Below are 23233 nucleotides of genomic sequence, written 5' to 3' on the forward strand. Positions count from 1 at the left end.
GGGTTTGAACCCACTACCTCTGGCATATGGGGCCGGCGCCCTACTCCTTTGAGCCACAGGCGCCGCCCCTCCAAATAGTCTTAATGTTGGGATTTGGAGTAAGGAGATCTGCCTTGGGTTTTTCATCTATAAAAGTGTCAAGATTTTTGTGAGAGTCTAACTAAGGTAGTAAATGCAAAAGTACTTTATAAATGTCATCATGCAAATAATATGACAGTTACATCTGCATCTTTTGTTTTTCCTGTAGAATTCAAGATTAGTATGTATATTTACCTGCCAGATATTCCAAATTGACATCTGCTAGCCATTCAAAACCAACAAGGGATTAATATCCAGAATATATAAAGAATTCCTACAATTCAACAACTAAAACAACCTGATTCAAAAATGGCAAATGACTTGAATAAACATTTCTCCGAAGAGTGTGTATAAGTGGCCAATAAGCACAAGATGCTCCATATCACCCATCATTAGGGAAATGGGAATCACAACAACAGTGAAATACCATTTCACACTCATTATGATAGATATTAAAGAAAAACAAACCACAAAATAAATTTTGTCAAGGATGTGAATGAATTGGAACCCTTAAAGAGTACAAAATGGTGTTGCTGCTGTAGAAGACAGTATGGCAGTTCCTCAAAAAATCAAACATATAATTACCATATGATCCAGCAGTTCTACTTCTGGCATGTAACCAAAAGAATTGAAAATGAGGACTTGAACAGATATTTATATACCCATGTTTATAACAGTATTATTCACAATAGCCATATATGGAAGCAACCCAAGTATCCATTGACAGATGAATGGATTTTGAAAAATGTAATGACTTATGCCTGTAATCACAGCATCTGGGGAAGTTGAAGTGGGAGGAGGATCACTTGAGGCTAGGAGTTTGAGACTAGCATGGGCAACCTAGCCAGATCACATCTCTACAAAAAATAAGAAAAAATTAGCCAAATGTGGTGATGCCTACTTGTAGTCCTAGCTACTCAGAAGGCTGAGGCAAGAGGATCACCTGAGCCCAGGAGTTGGAGGCTACAGTGAGCTGTGATTACAGCACTGCACTGTAGTCTAGATGACAGAGTAAGACCCTATCTCTTACAAAAAATGTGGTATAAGTGGGGCACAGTGGGTCATGCCTACAGTCCTAGCACTTTGGGAGGCTGAGGCAAGTAAATTGCTTGAGCTCAGGAGTTCAAGATCAGCCTCTACTAAAAACAAAAAAAATTAGCTGGGGCTGGGGGCGGTGGCTTACTCCTGTAAACCTGGCATTTTGGGAGACTGAGGTGGGTGGATTGCTTGAGCTCAGCAGTTCAAGACCAGCCTGAGCAAAAGCAAGACCCTGTCTCTACTAAAACTAGAAAAATTAGCCGGGTGTTGTAGCAGGTGCCTTGTCATTGCAGCTACTTGGGAGGCTGAGGCAAGAGGATTGCTTGAACCTAAGAGTTTGAGATTGTGGTGAGGTATGACTCCATGGCACTGTAGCCAGGGTGACGAGTTAAAAAATGTGGTATAGGCTCGGGGCCTGTGGCTCAAGCGGCTAGGGCGCCAGCCACATACACCTAAGGTGGCGGGTTCGAATCCCCAGCCCGGGCCTGCCAAACAACAATGATGGCTGCAACCAAAAAATGGCCAGGCGTTGTGGCGGGCGCCTGTGGTCCCAGCTACTTGGGAGGCCGAGGCAGGAGACTCGCTAGAGCCTAGGAGTTGGAGGTTGCTGTGAGCATGACGCCATGGCACTCTACCCAGGGGGATAGCTTGAGGCTCCGTCTCAAAAAAAAAAAAAAATGTGGTATATATATTCAATTGAACTTTATTTTACCTTAAAAGGAAATGAAATCCTGATATGTGCTACAATATGGATGAGCATTGAAGGCATTATGCTAAGTGAAACAGGCACAAAAGGACAAATAATATATGATTCTACTTAAATGAGGTATCTAGAAGAGGCAAATTCATAGAGACAGAAGTAGGTTATCAGGGACTGAGGGGAGAGAAGCATGGAGAGTTACTATTTAATGGGTCCAGTGTTTTAATATGGAATAATGAAAAAGTTCTAGAGATAGGTAGTGGTAATACTCATCTCTAGATAATACCTATCTCTAGGGTAGGCATCCCCACACTTGGCTAATTTTTTCTTAACAATGTGAATATACTTAAAGCCACAACGTGAATGTTCTTAAAGCCACGGAACTGTATACATAAAAATAGTAAATCTTATGTATATTTTACCACAATAAAAAAAAGTTGAAAAAGGTCACATGTTACATAAATAAATGCTGTAGACAGAAAGTAGATTAGCGGTTTATAGGGGCTGGGGGTAGAGGGGGTGATTACTCATCGGTATGGGATTTTCTTTTGGGCTGATGAAAATATTCTAAACTTAGGTAATGGCAGAGGTTGCACAAATCTGTGGATATACTAAATACCACAGAAATGTATACTTTGAAAGAATGAGTTCTATTATATGTGAATTATATCGCAATAAAACAATTGTTAGAAAAGCAAATATTCCAGGCAGTGCCTATGGCTTAGTGGATAGGGCACCGACCCCATATACTGAGGGTGGCAGGTTCAAACCTGGCCCTGGCCAAAGTGCAAAAAAATAGCGGGCGTTGTGGCAGGTGCCTATAGTCCTAGCTACTTGGGAGGCAAGAGAATCTCCTAAACCCAGGAGTTGGAGGTTACTGTGATGTCATAACACTCTACTGAGGGCGATAAAGTAAGACTCTGTCTCTAAAAAAAAAAAAGAAGGAAAAGCAAATATTCCAAAATAGAAAAGGAAAATCTTCAAAGACAATCTGTTTCATAGGAAATGAGGTCTGAATTCTTAAGCATTATGTTTGGAGATCTCAATTCAAATCCCCACCACCACCACCACTTTCTAGATATGTAACCTTGGACAAGTTACTTAACTTCTCTGTGCCTCAGTTTCCTTATCCATAAAATGGGGACATAGTACTATGTCAAAATGTTGATATGGCAGTTACATGAGAAAGCAGCTTAGAATTTCTTACATCTTGTAGGGGTACTGTGAATATTTGTTCTTTTTCCCCCTCCCTTGCCTCTTAAAATTCTATACATCTATTCTTAAAAATGCCATTTCATTGAAATTAAAATTTCCTTCCACTTTATTTTGATGCATTATCCAACATTTGTTTATTTGAGTACTTATGTACCAGACCCTGGTCTAACCACTGAAGATACAGAGGTCAACAAAACAAAGTTCCTGCTTTCATGGAGCATTTTAGTGGAGGGGATAGAAGCACTTTGCAGTTGTAGCTTGTGCTATAGTCTATTACACGTCTTATTCTCTCTTCCAGTCTACAAGCTCTCCTAGGACAAGGATTGTATTCTATTAAGTAGTATTCAGCAGATACCTAGTAGGATTCATCATGGACTTTGAAGAGGTCTCTGTTGAAGTAAATTTAGACCACTGTCTTATTCTTTTGTATGACTTCATGATTTCTAGCCCTGACTGCTTTTCATAGTCACTTGAGAAGCTTTGGTACATATACAGATCCTGAGGCTCCATCTTTGGAAATGCTAGTTAACTACGTTTGGAGTGGGGCTCAAGAAGCTGTATTTTTGACAGCTCCCCAGGTTTCAATGTTAGCAAACCATTGCTGCACAGTGACTTAACATATAATGGGCTCAGTTAGTAGATGTTGATTGAATTGATTTATTGATGAATTTATACCCTAGCTTTTTCCAAACCAGATTAGGAACTTGTGGGTCAAGTTGATTTAATTGAGTAGACTGGATTCCTGAAAGAGTTAATGTGACAAAATCACTAAGCTCAGCAACTTAATTTACAGATAGTAGTAAAAATTGCTATTACCTATGCTTTGTTTTTACCTGTTGTTTGTTTGTTTATTTATTTTTTGAGACAAGAGTCTTATTCTGTTGCCCAGGATGGAGTATGGTAGCCTCATCAGACTTCATTGCAGCCTGGAACTCCTGGGTTCAAACCATCTTCCACCTTGGCCTCTCAAAGTGCTAGGATTATAGGTGTGAGCCACCATGTCCAACCTCCTTTATTTTTAAATGCTAGTCCTTAACATAGTTTATTCAGAATAATTCTGTACATTGTGTTTTATGTGTGTATGTACAGAGTCTCTGTCACCTTGAGTAGAGCATGTTGTGGGATCACAGCTCAGAGCAACCTCAATCTCTTGGACTCAGGCGATTGTCTTGCCTCAGCCTCTCTAGTAAGTGGGACTACAGGTGCCCGCCAAACGCCTGGCTAGTTTGTCTATTTTTAGTAGTCATAGGGGTCTTGCTCTTGCTCAGACTGGTCTTGAACTCCTGAGCTCAAATGATCCTCCCACCTGGGCCTCCTAGAGTGCTGGAATTACAGGCATGAGCCACAGTGCCTGGCCAATTCTGTACATTTTAATAGCTGCATTTATTTTTGAAAAAGTCCGAAAGGATTTATGTCAAACTGATAATCCCTACAAAAAAAAATGGAAATGTGTGTTGGCCAAGAAGGAATTTAGTTTAATATGTATTGTTTGAATTGTTTTACTGTAAGAACCTATTCAAGTATTTATTGTGTAATAATGTAATAAAAATAAATTAAAGATGATATGTTTATTCAGCTGCACTTTTGCCTTTTAAATTAGCATGGGTTAGAGAGATAGATGTCATCTCAACTTTATAAATCTAATTTAGGCCAGGGGTTATTAACCTCACATCTATAGATGGCTAAAGGATCCATGAACTCTTGAAATTATTTTCAGATTTTACAAATGGAAATGGATATTTTTCCAGGAAGACAATTTATACATTTATTTGGTGCTCGAAGGAGTGCATATCCCAAATAAGTTTAGGAAATACTGATTTATATAGAACAGTGGTTCTCAACCTTTCTAACGCTGCAACCCTTTAATACAGTTCCTGTGGGTCATGACCCACAGGTTGAGAACTGCTGATGTAGAAGAATCTCCTTTATTTGATTAAATTTTGCGACTCCTTTATTGCCTTTGAGACTTGATGTATATAATATTGATGAATGTGATTCATTAACCTTTTTTATCTACCAATTTTCAGGTTATGAATGGAATAGTTTAGTTTTTAAAAGGTTAATACAGCTTTGCTATTTCCTATTTGGGAAATGTTTCAGTTTTGGCATCTCTAACATGTATTCATCCTGTTCTGATACTTATCCAAATGCTGCTATATAAGTTGTTTTTGTCTCAACAGAATGATGGCTTGACATTATGTCATAGACAGCTGAATTTTAATGACTTTCACTAGCTGAAATAAAATAATGTCCTATGAGGCTACTGAGTAGAGTAGGTCATAGCTTCTTTATTGAATCTTCCCATGGAATTGGGCTTTTTAGGTTGCCTTCTCTGGGAAATAGACTCTGAGATACAAATTTGCTTGCAGAAAGTTTATAGGGGAGTGTTGTGGCATCAGCCTAGTTCACAGTAACCTCAACTCCTGTGTTCAAGTGATCCTCCTGCTTCAGCCTCCCTAGTAGCTGCAACTACAGGGAACCTGTTATGCCCAACTAATTTTTCTATTTTTAGTAGACAGGATCTCGCTCTTGCTCAGGCTAGTCTTGAACTCCTGAGCTCAAGGGATCTACCTGCCTTTGCCTCCCAGAGTGCTAGGATTATAGGTGTGAGGCACCTCACCCAGCCTTTTTTTTTTTTTTTTAAGACAGACTCTCCCTCTGTTGGATAGGGTGGAGCATAGCAGCATGATCACAGCTCACTGCAACCTTGAACTGAGCTCAAGCGATCCCCCTGTCTCAGCCCAACATGTAGTTAGGATTACATGTGCATGCACATGCCATAAGGCCTGTATATTTTTTTTATTTATTTTTACTTTTAAAAAGTATTTTCGTAAGGACAGTGGTCTTATGTTGTTGCCCAAGCTGGTGTCTCAGTGTCTCAAAGGATCCTCCTGCTTTGGCCTCCCAAAGGGCTTGGATTACAGGCATGAACCACGAGGCCCAGCTCATTCAGTCTTATGGAGAGCTTTGGTACTGGGGTGGCACTTTAGAGTTGTCTGGAAGTGGATGTGGCTAAACTGAGGATCAGGGGGCATAACCTTGGGTGGGGTGCTTTTCTTTATGTGATAGAGATAAAGATGAATTACACAGTTTCTCTTCAAGGAACTCCTTGCTGCCCAGTTGTAGGAAGTACCTTCATCAAACAGCTTTAAACTATCAGCTAGTTCAGAGTCTGTCTCTGCTGCAGAGATCTGCTTTATTTGAGGTCATATTTTTCTAGGGCAGTGTTTTTCAACCGTTTTTATCTCATAGCACATTAAAACCTGTAGTTAAACTTCCATGACACACTTAAATTATGTTCATCCAAAAAAAAAAAAGGAGTTAAAAAAACAAATACTGTGCTTTGAAGTTCTTTAGAAAATAATTTTATTAATGATCTTTAAAATTTTTCTTGGTACACCTTAGATCTTCTCAGGGCACACCAGTGTGCCATGGCACACTGGTTGGAAATCACTGTTCTGGTGGGTGGGGAGCTTGCAAATGACTGAGCAAGGTTGGAATATAAAGGTCTAGCTATTTCAAGCCCACTGTGGAACTCTGTGAGTACCTGTTCCAGATAGCCAGCTATACCTAAGTGGCTGAGCTTTCGTTAGGCGTGCTTTGCAGTTTGACTTCTTTCTCTTCTCAGTCCTGCTTCTGCTGCCTTTCCTGCACAGGTGTTGAAACCTAGTTAAGTATCTTGCATTTCAAATTCTGTTTTGGTGTTTGCTTTCAGAGAATTCAATCTGTGATACTTTGGTTGAGGACAGTTTGTAGAGGTGGACATAGCTGTAAGTGCCATGGCAGTTAAAGGAATGAATGCCTTGGTCCTGAAGGAAAGATATGGGTAATGCATTCCCTTGACTCTTGAATTCATTTCATATATTAAATTCACCCTGTATGAGAATAACAACTTCAGGATTCTGTTTGGTTTCTTTTTCCGGGGAAACTTAACAAGAGTAAGATTATTAGGTGAGTTACAAACTGCCACTATAGCTGGTCTCTGGAATACAACTAATACTGTCTCCCTCCTCCAGTCTCCCTTATAAATTCTTGGCCAGAATCTCTGCTAGTCTAGGTGGCTTACCTGGGAGTGGGGAGTGACTGTCCTTGCCAGGAAGCCTGAGCCTAGTTACCATGACCTTTCTTAGTCCTTGGCCATTGAACGTGTTCATTTACTGTGAACATTGGGCAGGAGAGTACCAAAAGATACCCCAGTGATAATGTATTTGCTAAGTGTCATTTATTCCTTGATGTTACTTTTCTTTGTATTATCTGTTCTATTTCATAAATACCATCTATTGCTAAGGTAGTACATTATATGACCTTAAAATCATATATATTTTGCAGGTTTTAAAGATCACTTATAGCATTATTGAATATGCTTTATTAATGTTTCTTTGATATATTATTGAAGTATTAATTTGATATCAAACAGCAACTGATTGCTCAATCTCCTTGATTTATCTTAACAGAAGGGCAGGGAGAATATCCTCTGGCTCCCACTTCTCATTTAATAAGATTCAGAACTGTGACATATTTTGCTACTAAAGGTATATTTTGCATATCCCTCTTTATCCTTAACCATTATTGATTTTATAGTTTTGGTTGTAGAGGTCATAAGGAATTGCTCTACTGCTGTTGCCACTTTGTGTAGTCTATAGACTGTATGTTTTATGTGTTTTTTTTTTCAGTACAAGATGCAAAAAAAGAATTGGCCATAGTTCATAGCCTTGTTATAGTTGATGACAGCTCTTAATAATTGGCAGCATAATATAAGAACAAGGATTCAATACATTTAGGAAAATAATTTTTTTCCGTATCATGTTCTTTTTTCTTATTGTCTTCTATACTATTTGTTCCTTACTTACTGCCTAGTTTTTAGAAACAGGAATCATTGTGTAGCTAAATAGCTAATTGTAAGCCATCATAAAATACTTGCTCTTCTCTTTCCTCTTTTTTCTACCCTGAACCTTAATTATTCCTTTTTCTCTTGTCTGTCTTCTCTTCCTGAAAATTCAGGCCAAACCTAGGAGAAGCAAGAGAGAAGAGGAAGTAAGACAGGGAAGGAGGGTGGAGTGGCAGCGTCCTGAAAGGGGATATTGTAGCCCAGCGGGAGCAGTGGCCTAGGATAGGGTGCCAGAGTTCAAGTAGGTGAGGACAATGTCCTCATGAAAGGAGGGTACAACTTGAGATGTCAGAATCTGAAAGGATAGAGGATTATTTTTATATAAGAGCGATGGGGGCACAAATGCATGGAGTGAGGAGGGTGTGTCAGGGGACGTCAGCAATGCTTGCAGGTTCTCTGAGGCTGGGCCAAGTGAGGAGAGTATCCTTATGGGGGGGGGGCTGCACTGGCAGTGGAAAATTGATTATGTATAGGTAATGATAGTAGATAGGTGGTGATTGACTAATCAATTAAGAAAAACAGGAGCCAAGTTTTTCACTGTCAGAGAAGGGAACCAAAACAGGGAGAAAACTAGAATGAATTTAGTGGTATTGGATTGTAATTGGAGATACCTATGTGAACTCCTGGTATTTAGTATGTGTTGAAAAAATACATATGGTATTCTGTTCATTGAAAGGGTCTGAGAACAGCATCACCCTGATAACATTCAACACATCTAATTCCCAGATCTTGGTTTCCAAGTACTTTTGTCCACTAAAAGAAACTTAGGCTCCTTGGAGAAATTACTGAACTTAGGGTTGGGGCAGAGAAAGTACTAAGTAAGCCTTAAACATGTTCTTGTGTTATAAAGCAAAGATTTCTCAAAGAATGGTGGCAGCATGTCAAACAGGACAGAAAAAGCAGCTTGAAGGGATTCCTGCTGGCCCAATATAGGATGAATTGAGCATGAAAATAAAGATAGTAATGGAAGTAACTAACCCGTTGAGTGAAATAGAAACCCAAGAGGTCATATGTTATACATTTTAAAAAGATCAAGTTGAAAGATTCATGAGTATATTTGTATAATGTCAATATATCTTCCCATAAGGGGAAAAAAGGAGAACCTTTGTAATGGGAAAGGCTGGCAGATACTACTATTATCACATGAGCAAAGTTAACCTCAACCAGTGATGAGAAAAATTGAAATTTTCCCTATACTTGATAGGACACAGTAAGAACAAGATAACACTTATATATACATATTTCTGTCAAAGATGTATAACCTAAATCTAGTTGTGATAAAATAATAGACACTACTGGGAAGACATAGTCTTCAAAAGTGTCAAAGTCATAAAAGTCAGGGAAAGATAACAGCTGATTCTAGAATGAAGGAGACTAAAAAAACTTAAAGTACATGACTTTGGACTAGATCCTTATTGGGACATTTTTGATCAAAGATAATTGACAGAACTAGAATGAGGTGTGTGGATTATATGATACATGTATAATAATATTTTGGTGTTGATTTCTGATTTTGATGTTTTTATAGTTATATAGGAGAATATTCTTATTTGAAGGAAATACACAAAAAATATTCTTGGGTGATGGCAACATATTGATAACATACTCTCCAATGGCTCTTAAAAAGTATTTGAACTGTATTTGCAAATTTTCTACAAGTTTTTTTCAAAATAAAAAGAAATAAATGTGATATTCAGTCCTTAATGAACTTTAATTAATACTGAGTGGCCCTCCCATTATCTGTTTACTTTGAATTGTTTAAGAGAATATACTTTTCTTAGCTTAGATTTCTCATCTCAAGTTATTTGAATAAGGACCACTTTTGAGTGTATTACTTTATACATGTTCATTTTAAAGGTTAAGTTACCAACAGTACAAACATATACAACTCATCTAATTTTATTTCATATGATAGTTGGTTATTATTTAAATTATAGGCTAAAGTTCTGAGGATATTTTAAGAATTGTGTCTTTCTTGGTTGTATATACTTATAGTCTTCTAATTTTTAAATCTTTGTAAATATTGACATTTGATATAATTTGACTTTTATTTGCAGAACAATAGCAATAACAATGATATTAAAAGCTAAAACACAATGAGCATTTACCCTGTGCCAGACACTTTGCCGGTACATGTTTTAATTTATTCAATCCTTACTCTTTTGAGGTGGGTACTGTTATTGTCCCAGTTTTACAGATGAAGAAATGAGGCCTCAATAAGAAATTAGTTCAAGTTAATATCGCTAGTTATGTGAGACACCTGAGATTAGAACTAAAAAAGTCAAGATCTTAATCAGTTTTCAATTATGCATAGTAAAAAATAAATGAACAACTTAATTCCTGAAGAGTGATTGAGAAGGGAAAAAAAATAAGTCAGTTAAATGAAAAAATCATATGCTGAGATAGTTTCCTTTCCTATATCTATGTTTATAAATCCTACATCCTATGTCTATAAATAAGCAAATTCAGACGTAAGTTTTGTATATAGTGTGTGACCATTCTTTATTGCCTTAATAGCATCCAATCTTGCTTTCTATGTTGTATCACATCTTCAAACGTATAGACTTTTTTTTTAACTGTCTAGTTTGTGCAGTACCAATAACTCTATTGTTGAGCTCAGTATTTTCAGTTCATGTATTATGAACCTAATATGTATTCTGTAAAATTAGCATTTTCTCTAGTAGTACAAATGGTTTAAATTGGAGATGGTTAATAATTTTTTAGCAAAAAGAAATTATTCCTTTTGTAATAGATAGAAAAACCAAACAGGTGACTTCTTAAATGGGGAATATATTATTGATTTTATTCACCCTATCTTTATTTGGTTTTATGATCTACTCCTTAGCAATTTAGATATTCTCAGTTTACCTTATGTTTTAGAATTTGTTAAAAAACAGTAAGTTTTAACAAAGGAAGAAAAGAGGCACAATATTTGTATGTTTTATTGAAGAGTGGTTTATAAAACTCATTTTAAGAAAGATTTGAAAAAAGAAAAAAAAAAGATTTGCATGGTGGTTATAAGCTAAATCCGTGGTTCATTTGCTTAACTCTAAACTCTGTGATCCTAGAGGTCCTGGTAAGATTACAAAAACATCCTGTGGGATAAAAAGGTGTGTAGCAATCTTTGTATTAATAGCTCCTTTAGTGGGAGGATAATTTTCCCCAGAGAGTTCAGCTGAAGAAGATAACGTATCTGAAGTACTTGCTAAAGTTCTGTGTTGATGTTAGTAGTGTCTTGTCTAACGTCTTGGGTAGCTTAATTTTCTGTAGAACTGTCACAACAGCCATTAATTATCATGTTGCAAAATAAAAGAATTCAAAAATATATAAATCAGTCCAGGTGCAATGGCTCATGTCTGTAGTCCCAGCGCTTTGGGACACTGAGGTGGGAGGATCATTTGAGGCCTGGTGTTCTGGATGAGCCCAGTCAACATAGCAACCCCCCAAAAAGAAAGAAAGAAAGAAAGAAAAACAGGTGTGGTGGCATCCATCCATAGTCCCAGCTACTCAGAAGGCTTAAGAAGGGAGGATTTACTTGAACTCAGGAGTTTGAGACTGCAGTGAGCTATGATCCCACCACTAAAATCATAGGGTAGACCATGTCTCTTAAAAAATACGTAACATTTTTTTTGAGACAGAGTCTCACTCTGTCACCCCAGGTAGAGTGCTGTGGCACCATCATAGCTCATGGCAACCTCAGACTCCTGGGGTTCAAGCAATCCTCTTGTGTCAGCTTCCCAAGTAGCTGGGACTATAGGTGCACAAGATAAGGTCTTGCTCTTTCTGAGGTTGGTCTCAAACTCCTGAGTTCAAGTGATCCACCTACCTCGGCCTCTCAGAGTGCTAGGATTATAGGTATGAGCCACCATGTCCAGCCTCCCCTCCAAATACACACACACACACACAAATTAGCAATTTTTTCAGTTCAGAGAATATATTTGTGCTACTATACAAGTATGTATGACACTATGTTCTTTAGCCTTTAACCAGTGATTTACTGTTTGTTATTGATTGAGCTGTTTTATCTTCTTTTTTTTGGCAAGTTAACTTTTTTTTTTTTTTTGGAGACATAGTCTCAACTCTGTTGTCTAGGCTACAGTGCTGTGGTGTCAGCCTACCTCACAGCAACCTCAAACTGGTGGGATCAAGCAATCCTCCTGTCTCAGCCTCCTGAGTAGCTGGGAGTACAGGTGCCCACCACAAAGTCTGGTTAACTTTTTTCTATTTTTAGTAGAGATGGTGATGCGCTCTTGCTCAGGCTGGTCTCGAACTTCTGAGCTCAAGAGATCTTCCCACGTTGGCCTTCCAGAATGCTGGGATTATAGGCATGAGCCTCCATGCCAGGCCCTCAAGTTAACTTTTTTGAGAGACAAGAACAACTATTAATATTTGCTCAACAAATATAGTCAAAACAAAGTATAGGGCAGCCCCTAACCAGAATCCTATTTGTTCATTTTCATAACGTGATTTGCATTTGGTTCTAGCACTGAATGGATCATCTTTCCTTATTTTTGAGCATTGCATCTGAGGTCCGATCTGTATGTATTCTTTAATAGTAATAGATTTTCCCGTGCATTTTTGACATTGTGGATTTGAGAAGATCCTAGACCTAGAAAGAATTTTTAGGCTGAAAAATTCATATTATGAAATTTTGATTCTTTAAAACAGTTGCTAAGTGAATAAAGATGACCTGTTAATTGAATAGCCTCATTTAAATATCAGGGTTTTTTTTTTTTTTTACTTTTTTTGTACCATAGAAATGATTATACTTGCAAATAATTACATAAAAATTTTGTTAAGGCTCGGCACCTGTGGCTCAAGCGGCTAGGACGCCAGCCACATACACCTAAGGTGGCGAGTTCAAAGCCCGGGCCCGCCAAACAATGACGGCTGCAGCCAAAAAATAGCCGGGCGTTGTGGCGGGCACCTGTGGTCCCAGCTACTTGGGAGGCTGAGACAGTAGACTTGCTTGAGCCCAGGAGTTGGAGGTTGCTGTGAACTGTGATGCCACGGCACTCTACCCAGGGGGACAGCTTGAGGCTCTGTCCCCCCCCAAAAAAATTTTTTTGTTAAAATAACTTGCTGATCAGTTGGTTAGATTTCTTTTAAAGTGTATTTGCTGAGTTATTTGTAACTAGTAAAAATTGGTCACAGTGATATAATGCTCCATCTGGTATTCTCTCAGCATTTTGTTTGATAGTATTGGTTAATGTTCATTTTCACAAAGTCCTTTTTGTCAAGCTTTATTTCTTTATAATTATTTTTGTACTTTTGTTGTAGTTCTTATGGAATATAATAATATGGCTTCCAATCTTATGAAAATAGGCTGAACTATTTCTGAAAGAAATGTAATAGCAGAGCTGCAGCAGGAGTCTTTCATGTGATTGTTAGGCTGTGAAACTGTTCAGGACTTTGGTTTCAGAGACAGTATCTGTCCTAAATTAATCTTTGTCAGATACCTGCCATTGCAGATGAGTCAGTTAATTTGCCAACCTTATAACCATACACTATTTTTTTAATACAAAATTAATTTTTGAATCTTAGTTTCTATGGTATAGCATTATGGCTTGTTAAAATGATAACAGACAAGTATATTTGGCATTTTTATTAATTTTTTAAGCTGATTTTAGGGAATTGAAAATGTACTCAGAGAACAAAGACTGTGCTGGAAGCCAATACAGAGTAGTTGCAGTGGCAGAATTTTTCAAAATTAATTTGACAGTTAATTGTGTGAGTAAATCCTCATGTTGAAATTTCTTGATTCTACTCTGTTAAATGTATTTTTCTTTTTCTTTCCCTTTTTTTTTTTTTTTTTTGAGACAGAGTCACTCTGTTGCCCAGGCTAAAGTGCTGTGGTATCAGCCTAGCTCACAGTAACTTCAGACTCCTGGGTGCAAGCCATCTTCCTGCCTTAGTCTCCCACATATGTGGGAGTACAGGCCCAAACATACTAATTTTTTCTATTTTTAGTAGAGGCGGGATCTCTTGCTCAGGCTGGTTTTTTGTTTGTTTGGTTGGTTTTTTGAGACACATTCTCACTTAGTAACCCTCAGTAGAGTTCTGTGGCATCATAGCTCACCGTAACCTCCAGTTCTTGGGCCCAAGCAATTCTCTTGCCTCAGCTTACCAAGTAGTTGGGACTACAAGCACCCGCCACAACACTCAGCTGTTTTTAGAGACAGGGTCTCAGTCTTGCTCAGGCTGTTAGCTCAGGGCAATCCACCTGCCTCAGCCTCCCAGAGTGCTAGGAGTACAGGCATGAGACACAGTGCCCAGCCTTCTCAGGCTGGTCTTAACCTCCTGAGCTCCAGGGATGCTCTTGCTTTAGCCTCCCAGAGTGCTAGGATTACCGGTGTGAGCCATCTTATCAGGCCTAAAACTGACTTTTAATTTATGTAGTTATCTATTCTTAGGATTTTTTAATTTATTTCATCAATGTGATTGAGTAAGGTTGGAGGGAATATGATTAATCCTACTACTGTTGAGGATTCAAAGAATCTTTTTTTTTTTCTTAGAGACAGAGGTCTCAGTATGTTGTCCAGGCTGGTTTCAAACTGCTGGCCTCAAGTGAACCTCCTGCCTTGGCCTCCCTAAGTGCTAGGATTACAGATGTTAGCTACTGCATCTGGCCCTAAAGAATCATTTCTTAAAATTGCTTTATTGTTTTTCAAAAATTATATATACTTATTTATAAATTACAACAATATCTGAAAGTTCAGAGAAAAAAAAGTCATTTGGACATTCTTCCAGATTTCAAGTAGCTTTCTCAGCCTATAGATATAGAGAAATATACATAATGATATTATACGTGTACATCTCTCTCTCACACACACACATGTTGCTGAATTTTGGTATTTCACCAGCCTGGTGGTGTAATGTTATTACCTGTGGTGAGATTCTTTAAAAAGCAGGGTGATGTATGTATATATATATATATTATAGGTTTTAATAAGTGTTTTTTTTTTTCAGTTGCATACTGTGCATTAAGATAGGTGAAATGGGAAATGCTAAAGAAAGTATTCAGAGCCTATCATCTAATACAGATTATTAGTACAATAGAAGTTTTCTCATTGGTTTATTTGTTCATTTAATAATATGAATTAGTTGAGATTCTATATTAAGCTTGTACTGTGTGCTGAACTATGAAAAGCAATTAGGAATATAAAGGTAGAGTAGTTTGGATTGGCAAATTACTAGAGGTGTACCTGAATAGAAAAGTGATGTAGTGAAATGTATTAGGAATCTTGCAGTTAGTTCTGTGTCATTTGAATTGGAATAGGAAGAGACAGTATAGCTTGGTGATAACAATGTGAAAGAATTAGGGAGATTATGATTCATGTTCCAACTGTGTCACTTACTAGCTCCTTGGTCTTCATTAAGTCACTGTTGTCTTTAAGCAACAATTTCCTGTTTCTTTTATGGGGTAATGAGTCCCACTTCTTAAAGTTGTTGCAAAGACATTTAATGAGAACTTACTATACACCAGCCTCTGTGCTAAATGTTTATCTCATCTATATGGGATTATATGTTTTCTCACCTTCTGGTATGGTTGAGTTTCAAAGGAGGAGTAGAGTTCTTCAGATACTTGGATAGTTGGGAAAACAAATGTGGAGAGGACATTCCAAGCAGAAGGAACTATGCACAGATTAGAAGTGTGAAAGAGTGCGTAAAAAAGCATGACAACGATGAGCATGTATGTGAGGGAGAGCACAAGAGATGAGTGTTGACAGTGGAAAGTTAGCTTGAACTAGATTATCAAGAGTTTTGTATAATTTTCTAAGGAGTTTGAACTTTATCCTGTAAAGTGATTAGCACAAATGCAGTTGTTTATGGAAAGCCAGGCAGGTAAGGAGCAGAGGAGAGGCTATCTAGGTAAAGACTGTGGTAAACTATAAATTGCGAATCATATTTGCTATTGTACCTAGATAGTCTTCCCTCTGCTCCAGCAGAATTTATGCTGTATGGAAATTTCGGCCCAATGTTGCCAAATTTTCTGATATTTTTGTTTTGTTTCGTTTTTTTTTTTTTTTTGAGGGATTGATTCTTTATTTCAAAAAGATACTTGTCAATATTTAGGATCAAAACAGTTGCATTATTAGTTTTCCCTTTGTCCTAATCTGCCCTCAAAGAGACCACACCAAAGGAGAGTACATTTTAAGCCAAGAAGCTGCAGAATGGACACCTAACAGACCTCACAGAAACCTACCCCCAAAGTGGGGATTGAGCAGGGAAGGAAACTTTCAGAAATCAGTACTCTGAATACAGTGCCAGCCCACAGACCATGGATCACTCTCAAAGCCAGATGGGATGGCCAGGTGCCCTAAACCCAAAGAAGCAAAATTTCAAAATAATATAAAATTTTCAGAGTCTTGTACGTAAGTCAATCAAGATTTCTCCAGCATAGACTGATGCAAAACAATGAGGTGGCACTTTTATAGATAGCAGCTTCAGACCCAGCAAAGAGTAATGAGATGAGTTTCATATGTCTAAATCAGTGGCAAATACATAATTTTCTTTCTTTTAAAGAGGCAGGAGAGCAATTATGTGGTCTACTCAATGTAAGGGGCTCATGATCCATTTTGTGAGTAGTTGAGAAGTGGTTGAAAAGGGGATAAAGATAGGACCAAAAAAAATGGTCTCAGAGGTCCTACCATCTTAATTTGGTCACTTCTAATGAAGAAAATAAAAGATAAAGTTGTCCGAAGATACCTTAAGGCCAAAAACCTAAAAAGTATATTTTGGGGTTTGTTTTTTGTTTTTTTGCTAACTAACTCCTCCTGGGACCACCTTTCTGGTTTGTCTGGTATTTGTACAGAGCAATGAGGTTTCCTATGGGGCTCTGTTTGATTCTCAGTAAGGCAGGCCCATACCTTTTTCTTTCCTCTAAGAAGAGGGCAAAATGCATTAAGCTGAAAAGTCACTTTCCAAAAGTAAGAAAGGGAATACATTGTTGCTTTAGAGCTATGGAAGTATTTGGAATGTTTTACAAATGGTGGTTACAACAAAGGTAGTTACAAAATGTGTACATTACAACACCCTGTTAAAGACATTTTGTATTATGCTTACATTCCCTTAAATGCTGTTCCATAGGTCCTCAGACTCTAGCCCAGCTGGAATCTCTGGGAATAGGCAGAGGCAGCTTGGCAAAAAAGACAAAGTGGTGGAGTTGGTGGGAGACTGAGGGAGAAGGGAATGGAGAAAGCAGCCTTCCAGTTCAAGATCCACCCTTAGTTTAAAGTTCAACTTGGGTCAGGCTGGCCTCAGGTGTAGGTAGGGTCAGAGGCAGAACCACAGCAGAGTGGGACTGGAGTGCTCTACATCTCATTCAAGTCAAGCGGAGTCTGGTCCAGCATCCTTTGTGTACAGAGGTGTTCTTCTTTAGTACATTTCAGTTTATTTTCCAAGTCAGGAATTGTCTTTTCCAACTTGGCTACTCAGCTGATCTCTCAGCAAACTCAGCATGAGTCTTTGCCTCCTTGAGTTTATTAGTAAGAATCTTTATCTCTTCCTCTCATTTCTCTTCTTTTTGAAAATACTTTTCTTCAGCAGCACTCAGATACTTCAGGTTCTGGTCCATTAGTCTGATCTTATCCATCCCTCAGCAACAGGACTCTGCCAGCTTGGTTCTTTCCAGGTCACCTTCAGTTATCACCAACTTTGGAGCCACCTCTTCATACTTCCTATCTGCCTCTTCTGCAAAGTGCTTAGCTTCTTTGAGTTAGATTTCTTGGAGTCCCATCTTTTCTTCATCTTTTAAGGTCTGGTTTTCGCTTTTTTTTCTTTTTTTAAGGCCTGGTTTTCAGTAACATTCATGCCTCTCTCACTCTCATCAACAGCTTTTTCTGCTTCCTCCAGCTTTTGCAGGGCAGTGGCCAATCACTCTTAAGCAGGATCCAGCTCCTCTTCAAGCATCTGGATCCTATGGTTCAAGGAGGCTACCTCAGCCTCAGCGTGTTCCCAGGCCCACTTTTCTCCCTCTACTTCCCTCAAAAGCACTCAGCTCTGTCCTCTCCATCATCAGCCTGCTGCTGCAGAGCCTGGATCTTGCACTTCACTACCTTGATGGTGGTGATACCAGCCATGGTGCCTGCCTCCTCTGCTGGGTATTGCAGCCGCTCCTCACCCTTACTTCTACTTTGTTTTGTTTTTTGAAATAGGTCTTGCTCTGTGCCCTGGGCTAGAGGGCAGTGGCATCATCATAGCTCGCAGCAACCTCAAACTCCTGACCGCAAGTGATCCTTCTTCCTTAGCCTCCTGAGTAGCTGGGACTACAGGCACATGCCACCATTCCTGTCTAATTTTTCTAATTTTTATGGAGACAGGGTGTCATTCTTGCTCAAGCTGGTCTTCAACTCATGGCTTCAAGAGATCTTCCTGCCTCGGCCTCCCAGAGTGTAGGATTATAGGAATGAGCTACTGTGCCTGGCCATATTTTCTAATTTTTAAAAGTGAAGCCAGATGTCTATTTCTAGAATGTGAAATGTTCCTATTTTCTTTTTTTTTTTCTTTTTGAGACAGCGTCTCACTATGTCACCCTTGGTAGAGTGCCAGAGCACCACAGCTCCCAGCAACCTCAAACTCTTGGGCTTAAGCAATTCTCTTGCCTCAACCTCCCAAGTAGCTGGGACTACAGGCACCTGCCGCAATGCCTGGGTATTTTTTGTTGCAGTTGTCATTGTTGTTTAGCTGGCCTGAGCTGGGTTGAAACCCGCCACCCTTGGTGTGTGTGTGGCTGGCACCATAACCACTGTGCTATGGTACTTACCCGAAATGTTCCTATTTTCAAAACTAATACATATTTTCTTCAATGCATCATATTAGTCTCAAATATTTTGGTCTCAGGACAACTTACATTGTGAAAAAGTACTGAGGACCCCAAAAGAACATTTATTTGAGTCATATCTATCAATATTTACTACATAGATATTAAAATTTAAATGAAGAAACTACTTTGGAGAGAAGATCTCCAAGAAAATGACATTTAAACTGAGATATGAAGGTTGGAAAGTATATAATCTCTGTCAGGGATTTCCAGTCAGTTTAACAAATAAACCATAATCATATCTCAATTACCTCTCCAAATTAGGAAATATGAAGCCCAAACTAGTCACAGAAACTTTAAAAAGAACCTTGTCTAACATAATTTAACAAAAGCAATAATAAATAACTAATATTTCCTCGGCGCTTACTATATGCTAAAAGTATTTTATGCTAAGGAAGTTTTTGTTTTGTTTTGTTTTGTTTTGAGATAGTCTTGTTCTTTTGCCCTGGGTAGAGTGCAGTGGCATCATCACAGCTCACTGCAACCTCAAATTCCTGGACTCAAGCCATCCTCTGCCTCAGCCTCCTGAGTAGCTGGGACTATAGGTGTGCCAGGATCCCTGATTAATTTTTCTATTTTTAGTAGATAGGGAGTCTTGCTCTTGTTCTTGCCCTGGCCTCCCAGAGTACTAGGATTACTGGTGTGAGCCATTGCGCCTGGCCAAGTAGGTCCTTATAAGCTTATTTAATCCTCATTGGAGTGATATAAAATAGGTCATATTATTACCTTCATTTTACATATGATAGAAATGACATTTAAAATAGTTAAGTAACTTGACTAGTTAAATTAAGAGAATTTGAGTCCAGAACATGAAATTTGTTATAGCAATCAATAAATGTTGGAATAGAAAGCAATAAAGCAATTTCCGTGCTATATTAAAAAACTCTTACTTACAGTGATTACTATTACTTACACTAACTTATTTATAGTAAATTACTAGTATAACTTAGTTACTTTAAGTATTATTAACATGCTGAAGTTATTGCCCTAACAATGCTATTGGGTTAAACTTATTTTTTATGTGAATCTCTATAAGAAGCAACATACAACTACTTCTGGTATGGGTGGGATTCAGTACAACTGTATTTACGGTAGGACGTCATTTCACTTTTCTGTGTGCTATAAGAGATGTCTTTTAGCACAATGTAATATGAATCATTTACGTTTTCCTTCTAGTTTCACCTTCAGTTGCATTTCATTTGATTTGACTACTTTTAGATTTAGCCTTATTTTTCATATGTTACTGAATTAGAATAAAAGAAAGACACATTAATCTCTTACCAGAAACCCTTTATGATATCTTCTTTATGGTGTCTTTTATTACAATTTGTATTATTGTGAAAATTCAAATTTTTATGGTTTTACACTCTTAAGAATTGCAGTTCAGCTGTTTAAGGCAACTATCATATAATAGAACTAAAATCAGAAAAGAATGGAGGTAACATCTATTGAGGATCTTTTATGTGCCAGACATGTCAAAATCTACTATCTAAATATTCACAACAACCCTGTCAAGGTAAGTATTATCTCTGTTTTACACATGCAGAAAAAATGCCCAGAACAGTTAAATACCTTGCTCAAATTCCCATAGCTGGTTATATGCAGAGCTAGGATTTAAATCTAACCTCTTTTTGGTTCCAAAGAGAAGAGTTCAGTAACATTACTTTAAATCTGCAAGTAGCTCAGTCAATAAATATTATTGCCTAGGGATGATATTTGCCAAACATATAGTTGGCAAAGGTTTTTTCTGGTTTTTGGTTTTTGGTTTGAGCTCTTGCCCTTGCTGGAGTGGCCCAATGATAACTCAGTGTGATGCTGTAACTTTGGATTCCTGGGCTCAAGCCATCCTTCTGCCTCATTCTCTGAGTAGCTAGGACTACAGGCTGTGCTCAGCTAATTTTAGCTGTGCTCAGCTAATTTTGTGTGTGTGTATAGGAATGGGGTCTTGATATGTTGCCCAGACTGGTCTCAAACTCTTGACCTCTCAAAGTGCTGAGATTACAGGTGTGAACCCCTCTGCCTGGCCAGAAGATTGATATTTAAGATATTTAAAGAATGTTTATGACTCAGTAATAAAGAGACAACTCAATAAAATATACATAAAAGATGAACACTTCATAAAAGATTATATACAAATGGCTAATAAACACATGGGAAAGCACTCAACATCATTAGTCATCAGGGAAGTGTACATTAAAACCACAGTAAAATAATACTGTTTTCCACCATAATGGCTATAATTAGCCAAATGTTGGTAAGAATGTAGAACAATCAGAAGTCTCAAACATACATCGTTGTTGAAACAAAACATGGTATAACCACTTCGGGAAAAAGTATACACATACATTTATCCTGTGACCCAGAAATTTCTTTCCTAAGTGTTTACTCAAGCTAAATGAAAACAGATTTCAACAATGTCAACAAAAAAAACTAGTACAAGAATGTTCATAGTAGCTTTGGTCATAATAGCCCCAAACTGGAAACAGGCCTAGTTGTACATGAACAGGAGAGAATAGCTAAACTGTTATATTCATTCAGTGGACTACACTATTTAGCAATAAGAAGGAACAAACTACTGATACATACAAGCATGAATGTATCTCAGAAATACTATGCTGAGTGAAAAAAGTCTTACTAAGAGAGGACATATTAGGCTGGGTGCAGTAGCTCATGCCTGCAATCCTAGCACTCTGGGAGGCCATGGCAGTTAGATTTCTTGAGCTCAGGAGTTTAAGACCACCCTCAGCAAGAAAGAGACCCCCTTTCTAAAAATAATTGGGCATTGTGGTGGATACCTGTGATCCCAGCTACTTGAGAGGCTGAGGCAAGAGTTTCACTTGAACCCAGGAGTTTGAGGTTGCTATGAGTTATGATGCCATAGCACTCTACCCAGGGCAACAAAGTAAGACTCTGTCTCCAAAAAGAAAAAGAGAGAGAGAGAGAGTACATATTGTATGATTTCATTTCATGAAGTTCTAGAATAAGCAGAATTGGCCTGGCGCCTGTAGCACAGCAGCTGAGGCGCCAGCCACATAACACCAGAGCTGGTGGGTTTGAATCCAGCCTGAGCCTACCAAACAACAATGACAACTACAACCAAAAAATAGCCAGGCGTTTTGGCGGGTGCTTGTAATCCCAGCTACTTGGGAAGCTGAGGCAAAAGGATCACTTAAGCCCAAGAGTTTGACATTGATGCGAGCTATGATGCTATGGCACTCTACCCAGGGCAATAGCTTGAGACACTTGTCTTTTAAAAAAAAGAAAAAAAATTAGAATAGGCAAAATTAACCAATGGTTAAAAAAATCAGAACAGTGGTTGCCTTTGGGAGGGAATTGACTTTGTAAGGGCACGAGGGAACTTTCTAGGGTAGTAGTAAGGTTCTATACCTTAATTGTTTTCTTATTTCATTTTTGGATTGTTCATTGGAAGTATTTTGTGTTTTGAACCTTGTAACCTTGCTGAACTCATTTATTATCTCTAATAGCTTTTGTGTGGATTCCTTAGGATTTGATTTTGAAAGGAGATGATAGTTTTACTTCTTTCTATATATAAGACTATGTCATCCGTGAGTAGAGATAATAGTTTTACTTCTTCCTTTCCAATCTGGGTGCCTGTTATTTGCCTAATTGCCCTTTCTCAGTCACCTTTGCAGTGTGTTCCCTCCATACCTGACCTTTTGTCTAATTGACTGCTTTCTGGGTATATCCACTTAATGTATCTTTTTAGCCACATCAAACTCAATGTGTCCAAAATTGAACCCATCTTTTCCACTGAAGTCCTCTTTCTCCAGAGTCCCCATCTTGAAAGTAACATCACGTTCAAGTAATTGTTCAGCTAGAAAACTGAAAATTATCACTGACTCCTCTACTTTGTTTACTCATCACATCTAACCCATCACTAAGTCCTGATAGTTCTACTTTCTAATTAACTCTTGAGTCAGTCTAAAATGTATCCTCTCTGCTCCCACCACTCTTGGCCAAACTACTATCATCTCTTGTCAGCGTTGCCTAACTGATTCCCCCAGAAACTGTTCTTGACTTATCTATTCTTCATCTTTATGTCCATGAGATCTTTTTGAAAAGACAATTGCTATAATAATATATTTTTTCTAATTTTAATATCAGGCATATCTAGATTAAGCAGAATTATTTTGAAGTATTTTCTCTTTTTCTATTGTCTATAAGGTTTGGCATGATCTGTTTTTTGAAATTATCTTTTATTTTTATTTATAAATATTAATTGTCTATTTTTTTGAGACTTTGAAAAAAAAATAAGTTAATTGATGACTCTATACTGAACCTCAGAGTCAAAGCATTCTATAATGGTCATACTCTTATTTGACAATGTGAATGTTATTTTCTTTGCATTACTAATATTATTATTGCTTAACATTTCATTGCAGTAATCATCTGATTTCTTTTCTGAATGTGTTTATCTTTATTCATTCTTTATAAGGTTTTTGTTTCTAGTCCTTATCTTTTTTTTTTTTTT

The 23233-nt window shown here is 37.9% G+C and overlaps 1 protein-coding gene and 2 pseudogenes across 1 annotated transcript in view; 2 read left to right on the forward strand and 1 right to left on the reverse strand.

Annotated features, from left to right (window-relative positions):
- Positions 1–23233, forward strand: part of ZSWIM5 (zinc finger SWIM-type containing 5) — a 184305-nt gene that overhangs the window by 12692 nt on the left and 148380 nt on the right. The gene's annotated exons all lie outside the window — the stretch shown is intronic.
- LOC100967046 lies at positions 17234–18001 on the reverse strand (annotated as a pseudogene).
- Positions 19802–23233, forward strand: part of LOC105888136 — a 6985-nt pseudogene continuing 3553 nt past the window's right edge.

The sequence above is a fragment of the Otolemur garnettii genome, unplaced genomic scaffold, assembly GCF_000181295.1.
Source record: "Otolemur garnettii isolate 467f Iridium unplaced genomic scaffold, OtoGar3 scaffold00202, whole genome shotgun sequence".
Lineage (NCBI taxonomy): Eukaryota > Metazoa > Chordata > Mammalia > Primates > Galagidae > Otolemur > Otolemur garnettii.